We start from the raw sequence: 8918 nt of genomic DNA, 5'->3' as shown, positions 1-8918 counted from the left end.
CGCTCTTCCCACCCTCCCTTCTTCTAGGGTGCAAGTAAAACCATTATAATGAAAAACACTAGTTGCAAATTTGTTCTGCTTTAGATACAGAAAATGTCTAAAATCCAGGAATATTTGGATACGGATGTTTGCTCAATTCTACCTCTACTACCACTAAAGATTAGTTTACATGAAAGATAGCATAGGACTATTACAGAAACCCTAGAGCATGAACTTTAGATGACTAGACTTAGGTGCTTTGGGCTGGGAGTGGGGGGAGGGCTATTTTACAGTATGTTCCCAAAAGCTCCACACAACACCTTTCCAAAGCCCTTTCCTTAGTAAACAAACTATATCCTGAAGAACACCACATGCTGGTCACAATCCCTAGAGGCTTTTTTCTGCCTCAGCCAGACAACAAGGTTTATGATACACTCCCCACCCCCCCCGGATTTTACTTACTCATCCTTTTACAGCCTGCCCAGTCATGTAATGGGAATCCCTTTCCAGGCTGCTGCTTTATCTTTTTAATGGTCAATTAACAACATGCCTTGCAGAAGCCATACATTTGTTTTCATCACCAGACCACAAGTGCCATCTAACTATCCTAATGCACCTCTGCAAAATAATTAAAAAAAAACAAAATACTTGAGGGATGCTGATGACTTGACATATTTCAACTCAAGCAAAGCACATAACTCCCTGAAACAGGGATAAAGAATTCAGGAGCAGCCAACCAGTAAGATAATGACCTCAGGGAAAGCAAAAGGACAAATATTCAAGCAAAAGGGTAGACCAGACTGTTATAAAAGTCTACCAGAGGATTTCCCACTAACTTTCACAATAGCATTACTTTTAAAAATACTCACTAGAACAGCTGCCATTATGTTCCACAGCAGTGTTTAACTAGCCAGCCTGCACAGAATCCGACCTGTGCCATCTCATTATTTTGCATGCACTATAACTAAAAACTAATAAGCAATAAGGCAATGCAACAGTTTCTCTTTTGTATGCATAAAGTGTCTAGTTTTTTCCCTGTGGAACATGATATCTTACATTTCTCCAAAGACACCTGGCAGTATCATTTAGAAAAATTAAACCTATAAGTAAAATTGAATTAAATAAAAGTCATGAGTGGTCTATTCATGTGTTGACAGCAATTTTTTTTTCTGTCACTACTGTAGGAAATATTGTGTTCATTACATAGAGAATATTGCCCAGCTTTTCTCTTGTAGATTGTTTCTGAAGGTCATGCTTTCATTTTCTCAGACTTCCCAGTGACTAGAAGCGGGTAAGAGTCATTAAATATATGTTTAAAAATCAACATTAAAACATAACAGAAGAGTAACTGTGTTTAAAAAGATCACGCCATATTAAAACACAATAGCCAAAAGAAAGATGTATAACACCGCAAAGGACTGTATTTGGGGATGAAGATCTATTCTTCAAAAATCAACATTCATTTCTGAAAGAAACAGTGGGAAGGCGAGTGCCATCCAAGCACAATATGACATGCAGCACCTGCCATCAAGTAAAACATACTATGGCCCAGAGTACTGTTTCATCAGTGATCACATCTGCCCATCTTCAGATACTCATGACACAACCCTAAGACCATCTCTGCAAGAGGCATGCCTTCATATAAAAGACTCCAATATTCCCGAAAATCTATTGCATAGGCTGGGCAGCCAATCAGAATACACACACAGTTGTTATTGAGCGCAAAAGCTAGGCTTATATCATAGGCAGGCAAGATGGATAGATGCGATATCTTCTATTAGGGAGTCCTCCTATACCTGATGAAGGGTGTTTGTGCCCAAAACTTTGCAAAGAACTTTTTTCCAACTATTTAGTTGATCTACTAAAAGATATCACATCTACCCAAAAAACCTGGCCTGCCTATGTCCTTAGACCAACATGGCAATCAGGCTTATATCATCACATTGCACTCGAAAGTAGGGAATTCTAACTCAGAAAACTTTAGACTACTCTCATCATGTGCTTCTAAATTTAGGCAGTGAGTAACTAAATGGATACACTGGCATATTCCTTACGCACAAAGAACATATGCATACCGCAATAGATTCATCTCCATCAACACAAAAGTTTATGGTGCTTATTCTGTTTATGGAAAAAGATGCATTAGGTTTGTACTTCTGTTCTTCTGGGAAAAAAATGAATTAAGCTTGCATTACAATATAAAAATAAGTACAAAAAAAAATTAAAAATGAATGTTGGAAAAATATACAAAACGGTAGCTATTTTTGACCAGCTGCAGATGTTTCCCACTATATTTATTATAATTCAAAACTGCATCATCCCTAAATTAGTAGACATTACAACATATAGTCTTTCTTCATTATTATTATTGTTGGTAGCAATTTGAAGCAATCAAGCAGAAAGCAAGATTCTTTAAGAATATACATCTCCTACAATATTGGACAGAAATTACATTCCTGGGGCTGTATTTTCCAGTGATGTTCATTAAAGTGATGCACAACACAATATTACTCTAGATTCTTGAGGTGAAGAATTAAAGTGCCCCATATTTTGCACAAAAAAAAAAAATGCTTCCAGCCCCTTCTCAGTCTGTTGGAGTCTCATAGAATCATGAAGTCTTACATTAGACATGTTACATTAGAAAGTTTTTTCAATCTTATCTCGTTTCTAAGTATTGTCCCCAATTTTGCTGCTTTGTTTCTTCTTTGTTAGGGAATTGAGAGCTATGGGGGTCTTAACAGGTGTTCATACTTTGTTTCTATTTTTGTTCATTAAATCAGTGGGAAACACCTACAGCATAGGATCTGCTGCTATTAGTAAAGTAACCTGATGCTGAAAAAGAATTTCCAACCGAAATCAAATCATAAATAATAAAGGCAAAAGTATTAAATTTGGTAAAAGATAACTTGCCACCTAGCAAATTGTAAAACAAATTAAAAAAATCATATAGTTAAATAGCAAGGCTCCATACAAAAGATCAGTGAAAGCAGAGGAACTAGTATCTAATAAGCAGCTACTGGTCTCCTTTGAAATTAAAAGGAAAAATCAAAAACAATAAATACAAAACTATTTCCCCTCCCCCTACATCTTGAAATGGGGGTGGGGAAGAGCAGGGAAGAGTTAACATAACTACCACAGCCACTTCAATTTCCTTATTGGTATACAAATTAAAATAGATTTAGCAATCATATTCTGTCTTATTTAGAAAAGATTACCTGACACTAGATAGGTCTGAAAAGAGATAGGTAAAACAAAATACAGTGAAATGCTAATTTCCAGGGGAAAGAAGTAGAACAGAGAGAACGAATGTAAAAAGATATTAGGTACTTTATGAACCTCTCCCTTAAACATTAAAGTAGATTAAACTTTTTTAAATTGTGTGTAGCAGTCTTCTTTTCTCCCTTTCTACACGGTCTTGATGATACTCCTCACAGTCTTCTGTTTTCCTTCCATTTCCTCCTCTGATTTACCTGAAACTTCTCATTATAATTCTAACCTCTGTACAAACTGTCCAGTTATTCCCCATCCCCAGCCTCTGCACATGAATACACTTTATTATACAGGTGTAAAATCAGATTTACACTGCTGTAACTGCAATTTCAGTTTGGCTAAAAATAAAAACCGAGTCATCTCTCTTAAGAGTGCCTCATTTCAAAGCACATTATTCATTTAGTAGCACATTCCAGACAAATATGGGGGAAAGATTCCCTGTTCCTCATCACTTCTACTGTTGAGAATTATTCAGAAATAGGACTGTTTAAATAGAGACTGTTAGAGTTATTTACCATATTGACTCAAATGTAAGACAAGCCCCCCACCCATCAGCATGGGGAAAGAAGCCCCGCATCTTACATTTACATATAGGAAAAACTCACTAAATACATTGCCTACCATTAAACTGCTACCAGAAGCGCTATGCACTCAGTAATAAAAGCCAGCTATGAAGCTGATCGAATGCAGCCCACAATGAGCATGTCTGTAAAACACATGGCCCATATCTGGCAAACATATTAATTGGAATCTACCACAAGGCTAGATTAGCCGAGCTCATCAGAATACGATACAGATGAACCCACTGCACTTAGTCTCCCTCAGTGCTGACTCATTTTCAAGTCATGGTCAGCCACTACACTAACACATTAGGATTTCTTCACTTCCACAGTTGAACAGCACCTTTCTTTCCTGTTTCCAGCTATTACTGTTTCTTCACCAGCCTTAAATGTCTACCAAACATCACCAAACACCTGTGTAGAAGTGAGGCTCTTGTCATCCCCTTTTGGCCCACCACTTGCGACTATCATGGCCCCACACCTCATCTGTATACAAGTTTTTGAAAGATCCCAGGACTTGGGATACCCAGTTTGTCACAGACGGGTGGAATCTTTTAGGGGGGAAAGATACCTGGAGCGCGCATGCACACGCGCACTGCTGGGCTGTGGCTTGAAATCATAGGTAATGTGGGAGGGCGGTACAGGGGACATATGCTGATGATGTGGTGAAGCCCCATCGGCGACATATTCCCAGATGAAGCCAGGGCCTGGCAACAGTAGAGGTGGTGGCAGCACGATTTCTGAACTGACTGCAGGGCATAGGGCTGCAGTCTGGCCAGAGCTTGCACCTGACAGAAGCAGGGTGGGGGTGCAGAGTTGTGCCCCCACCCCCATCAACACGCATTAACTGTGATTGAAACCCTGTTGACTCTGCTAGGACACAACACAATGAGCTATATAGTAAATCATGAGCCTTTTGGTTTTGGACTAATAATCACACAGTTTGTATTAGTAGGTATAAAAGTGCTGCTCAAAAGTGTGTTTATGGAATACCTGTGCTGAAACTCGCAGCAGTTGGCAAAAAAGGTAAAATGCATCAATTCTATATGACCTGAGTCTATAGGTACCCATAGTAATTTGCCTATATGTAAATTACTACACGTACATTTATTTCAAATGTACTACAGATACATTTATTTCCTTGTAGTCAGGTTTCAAAGTCAGTGTTTTTTGGTCCCTTGTGTTTTAAATTTGCCCCTCACTTCCATGTTCTCAGGGAAGAACAAAACCCAAGCAGGATCTGACAGTAGGGGGGAGGGGGAGAAGAGATGACCAGGAGGGGGAAAAGCAGGGAGGGGTGGGGGGCAAGGGGGCCACCTGACCTCCAGTCATTAATTTTCCATGTTGTAGCAATGGAATTAGATTCTATGTCTGAAAAACTGTAACAGATGTATAAATTTTCCATATACAAATCTAGCCATGGGGACATCATCTTAGATTTGAGTAAATGCAGTATATTAAGGGTGCACCTATAGAAATTTATGGGGCCGATACCAATAGCTGATTTTTAAGGAGGCATATCAGCCAATACCAATCTAATTTCCAATACAGAATGGAGACTTGCGTGTAGCTGGTAAGTCTGTTGTGGTGGAAGGGGAGAGGGGAGGGAAGGAACGTGGGGGGCAGATCAAGGGCCTCCACGGTGAGGGAAGGAATGAGGCTAGGGCAGGCACTGCCCAGCCAGGGCGGGGTAGAGCCATGGCTCATCTGGGGAGGTGGCTCCTACTGCTGCACACACCCCAGGAGGGCACCGGGGGGGGGGGGGGAGGGGGATGTATGTGCCCTCCAGAACTGGGCAGAGTGCCACTGCGAGATAGGGATGGGGGCTGCAGCAGGCTCTCCCAGGCAGGGGCTGGGCCAGGCTGTGCTCAGGACAGATGCTACAGGGGAGGGGAGGGCTGCAGCCACCCTAAAATTCACTGTAGCCCCAACTTCCCTACCAGCACCGCTGCCATCCACCCCAGGCACAGTACAGGCTGTCCCCACCACTGGAAGAGCCTGGTGCAGCTCTGGCCTCAGTCCACCATGTCCACCCCATCCCACGCAGATCCAGGGGCATATGCTCCTACCCCAATTCTCTCCCGGGATGCACACAGTGGCAGGAGCTGTCCCCCCACCCGCGGCTCTGTCCCATGCCCTGCCCTGCCCAGGTAGAACCTTCCTGAGCCCTACTCCCTTTCTCACCATGGGGGCCTTCATCTGTCCCCCCGCACATCACTTCCCTCCCCCTTCCCCTTCCAGCACAATAGACTTACCAGCTGCACACCACTCTACAAGCTGCCGGGCTGTGCTCCTCTTTGCCTACATGCTGCACTGTGGCTGCACACATGCACGGGCCATTTATTGGCCACATCAGGCTGATTTCCAGTACAGACAATTTTCTTTATATTGGTGCCAATCTGACATCAGATTGATGTATTGGTGCACCTCTACAATATATTAAAAGAAATTCATCTCAGAGTATCATGTAGTATAATTCCTGCATGAATCACATACATATCATTCACTTAGGGTCCACCATACATGGTTCCCCATATGTTGGTCTTACCAGGTTAGAAATAGGCCCAAACTTATAGATTCATGTCTCACTTGCTATACGCCTTGAGGCCCACATAGTTGATTCTGCATACTGCATGATTTAAGGCTCCTGCAGAAGGAAAATGCAGAGCCATTTAAAAACACCACTGCTATGAAAGGGAGCAAACGCAAGATTGCTAATAATGTCACTGACATTTCCTGAATTCTGTTGGTTTGATTTCCCACTTTTTCCATGTGAAATACTTTGGCCACTAGCAAAGCCATGTCTAACCTTGGATGTCTCTCTACTAAAGTTTTGGAAGTCCCATATTTGAGTGTTAAAAAAACTGACTTATTCAAAAGATTGCACTGTTTCTTTATTAAAAAAAAATTTTTTTTAATGAATTCCAACCCTAGCCCCCACTTCACGCCTGAAATGGATGAACCATTTCTTTTTCCAACTTTGCTGACCAATTCAGAGAAACTGCCTCACTAACATTTCCAGGTATAAAACCACAGCAACTCTCAGCTTCTTAAACTGAGAACTTGTTCCTTGTAGTCAGGTTTCTCGCTAATACGGCTTTCACTTTTAGCTAGACTCACATTTTCCAAAATATCCCTGGGGACATACTCCTCTCATACTTAGGGGTAGCAGCATTGGCTACTATAGCATACAGTTTTTCAAATGATCTTTAAAAACACTGCCACAATGAAGAAATATTTTTCAAAACCCATAAAGCTAGTCACAGAGGGACCAAACTTACGTCCTGTTTAATTCCTAGGCACCCCACCTTGAAACAACTTAACAGCCCATTATTCCTAACTATACAGCTACCGTTTTGCTCTGCTTAGTTTAACAGCATTGAAAGCTGGAATTTTGTAAATAATAACATCCTAAATCACATGTAGTAATGGCCTGGTTTAAAGAGCAGTCGGATACAAAGCACTGAATTGCAAGTTAAAGCAAGGGTCCCACGAAACAGTTTTAAAAGCTCCTCATTAGCGATGTTACTGATGTGCACAGATTCCAAGATCTCTGGCTTATTTAGAACCATCATTAGGCTATGCTACTAAAGGAGAATACAGCGTCAAATAAATCAAGAGATTTCCTGGAAAAAGTGGAAGATGTTTGCCAATACCTCTTTGAGGATAGTGCAATAGCCGACAAGCAGCTAAAACTACCCTGATTTCTTGCTTTCCCCTGCAGGTTTGAATTCTGATCATGCCTTCTTCTCATTAATCATTTCTCTCCTCTGTCCATTCAGAAGCACCCAAACAAATATTCGGCAAGTTATTTTGCAACAAAGAATAAATAATGGCAGCTCCAACTGCTGCTTCTACCTTTACTATTTCAGATTAGAAAATATGTATTACCAAAAGATTTAAAAGTTAATTTCATCTTCTGCTAGCTTGGAAAAGCTTTAACCTAATCCTTGGAAGAGTAGCTCAGATCCATTCTTTACTAACAGCTTTATGAATACTTCATCATGTGCTGTATCAAAAAGCAGAATGCAAAACCAACTGGGTGAGATTTTTCCTTTATCCTGCACTTTGGATATTTACATTAATACAAAATGGGCATAAAAAGCCTAATAATTCAGAACGGAAGATTTCTTCACCCACTTTGCATTTAACTCTGCTGTGCTGTAAATGACCATACAAGGTAGAGGATGAAAGAAAAAGCAGGTCACCTAACCTGAAGTGTGCATTAAAGAAATGTGCAGTCCGGGCCCGCCACTAACAGAAATAAATTACTCTCTCTCTCCTTTACACTGAAACAGCAGCATCTTCTCCCACGCCCTCCAACTTCCTAAAGCAGCGGCACAACATTTAGCCACCTACCCCCGAAGAGGAGCTTGACACACAAATTCAGACTGACATCTCCATTTAAGACAGAAAGTTGGAGGGTTTCTCCCCAACCCCAATGCTTGGGTGTGGGGCCATCCCTGCTTCTTGGTAAGTCAGAGGAAGTGGAGGGAGAGGGAGGGAGCCAGGTTTTCAAAGCAGTATGCAAGGCGAGCGTCCGCTGCCCGTCCCAGAAAGGTGTTAGCTAAAGACCTTCCTCTACCCAACCCTATTACCGCCAAGTACGGAGGGGGCACAAATCTCCTGAGCAGAAAGGATCCCCGCATGCAGCAGGGCGCTGCTCCCCGACGGGTGTTATCAGTCACACCTTCAGCAAAGCGATGCTGCGCATCCTCGAGTCTCGCAAGCGTCTCGCCGCGGCGCGGGTCCCCGCTGCCGCCCAGGAGCGGGACCCTGCTGGCCCCGGCTCGGCGGCTGCCCCGAGAGCGGAGCAGACAAATCTCCTGAGCAGAAAGGATCCCCGCATGCAGCAGGGCGCTGCTCCCCGACGGGTGTTATCAGTCACACCTTCAGCAAAGCGATGCTGCGCATCCTCGAGTCTCGCAAGCGTCTCGCCGCGGCGCGGGTCCCCGCTGCCGCCCAGGAGCGGGACCCTGCTGGCCCCGGCTCGGCGGCTGCCCCGAGAGCGGAGCAGCCCGTGGGGGCCGAGCGCGGCCAAGACACGGGCACGCCACAAAGCGCGTGGAAACCAGCGGGGCGTCAGCACTCCGACCCCGACCCCGACCC

At 43.0% G+C, this 8918-nt stretch overlaps 1 protein-coding gene across 2 annotated transcripts in view; it reads right to left on the bottom strand.

The window, feature by feature from the left end:
• GALNT13 (polypeptide N-acetylgalactosaminyltransferase 13) overlaps positions 1 to 8613 on the bottom strand; it is a 422841-nt gene extending 414228 nt beyond the window's left edge. For both annotated transcript variants that reach the window (XM_006025323.2, XM_025206100.1), the window contains exon 1: positions 8500 to 8613. The gene's annotated coding sequence lies outside the window, so the exon portion shown is untranslated. The remainder of the gene's footprint in view (positions 1 to 8499) is intronic.
• Between the last annotated feature and the right edge of the window lie 305 nt (positions 8614 to 8918).

This window comes from Alligator sinensis, unplaced genomic scaffold, assembly GCF_000455745.1.
Source record: "Alligator sinensis unplaced genomic scaffold, ASM45574v1 scaffold788_1, whole genome shotgun sequence".
NCBI lineage: Eukaryota > Metazoa > Chordata > Crocodylia > Alligatoridae > Alligator > Alligator sinensis.
Note: the sequence above shows the minus strand (reverse complement) of the source record. Positions and strands in the feature narration are given on the sequence as shown.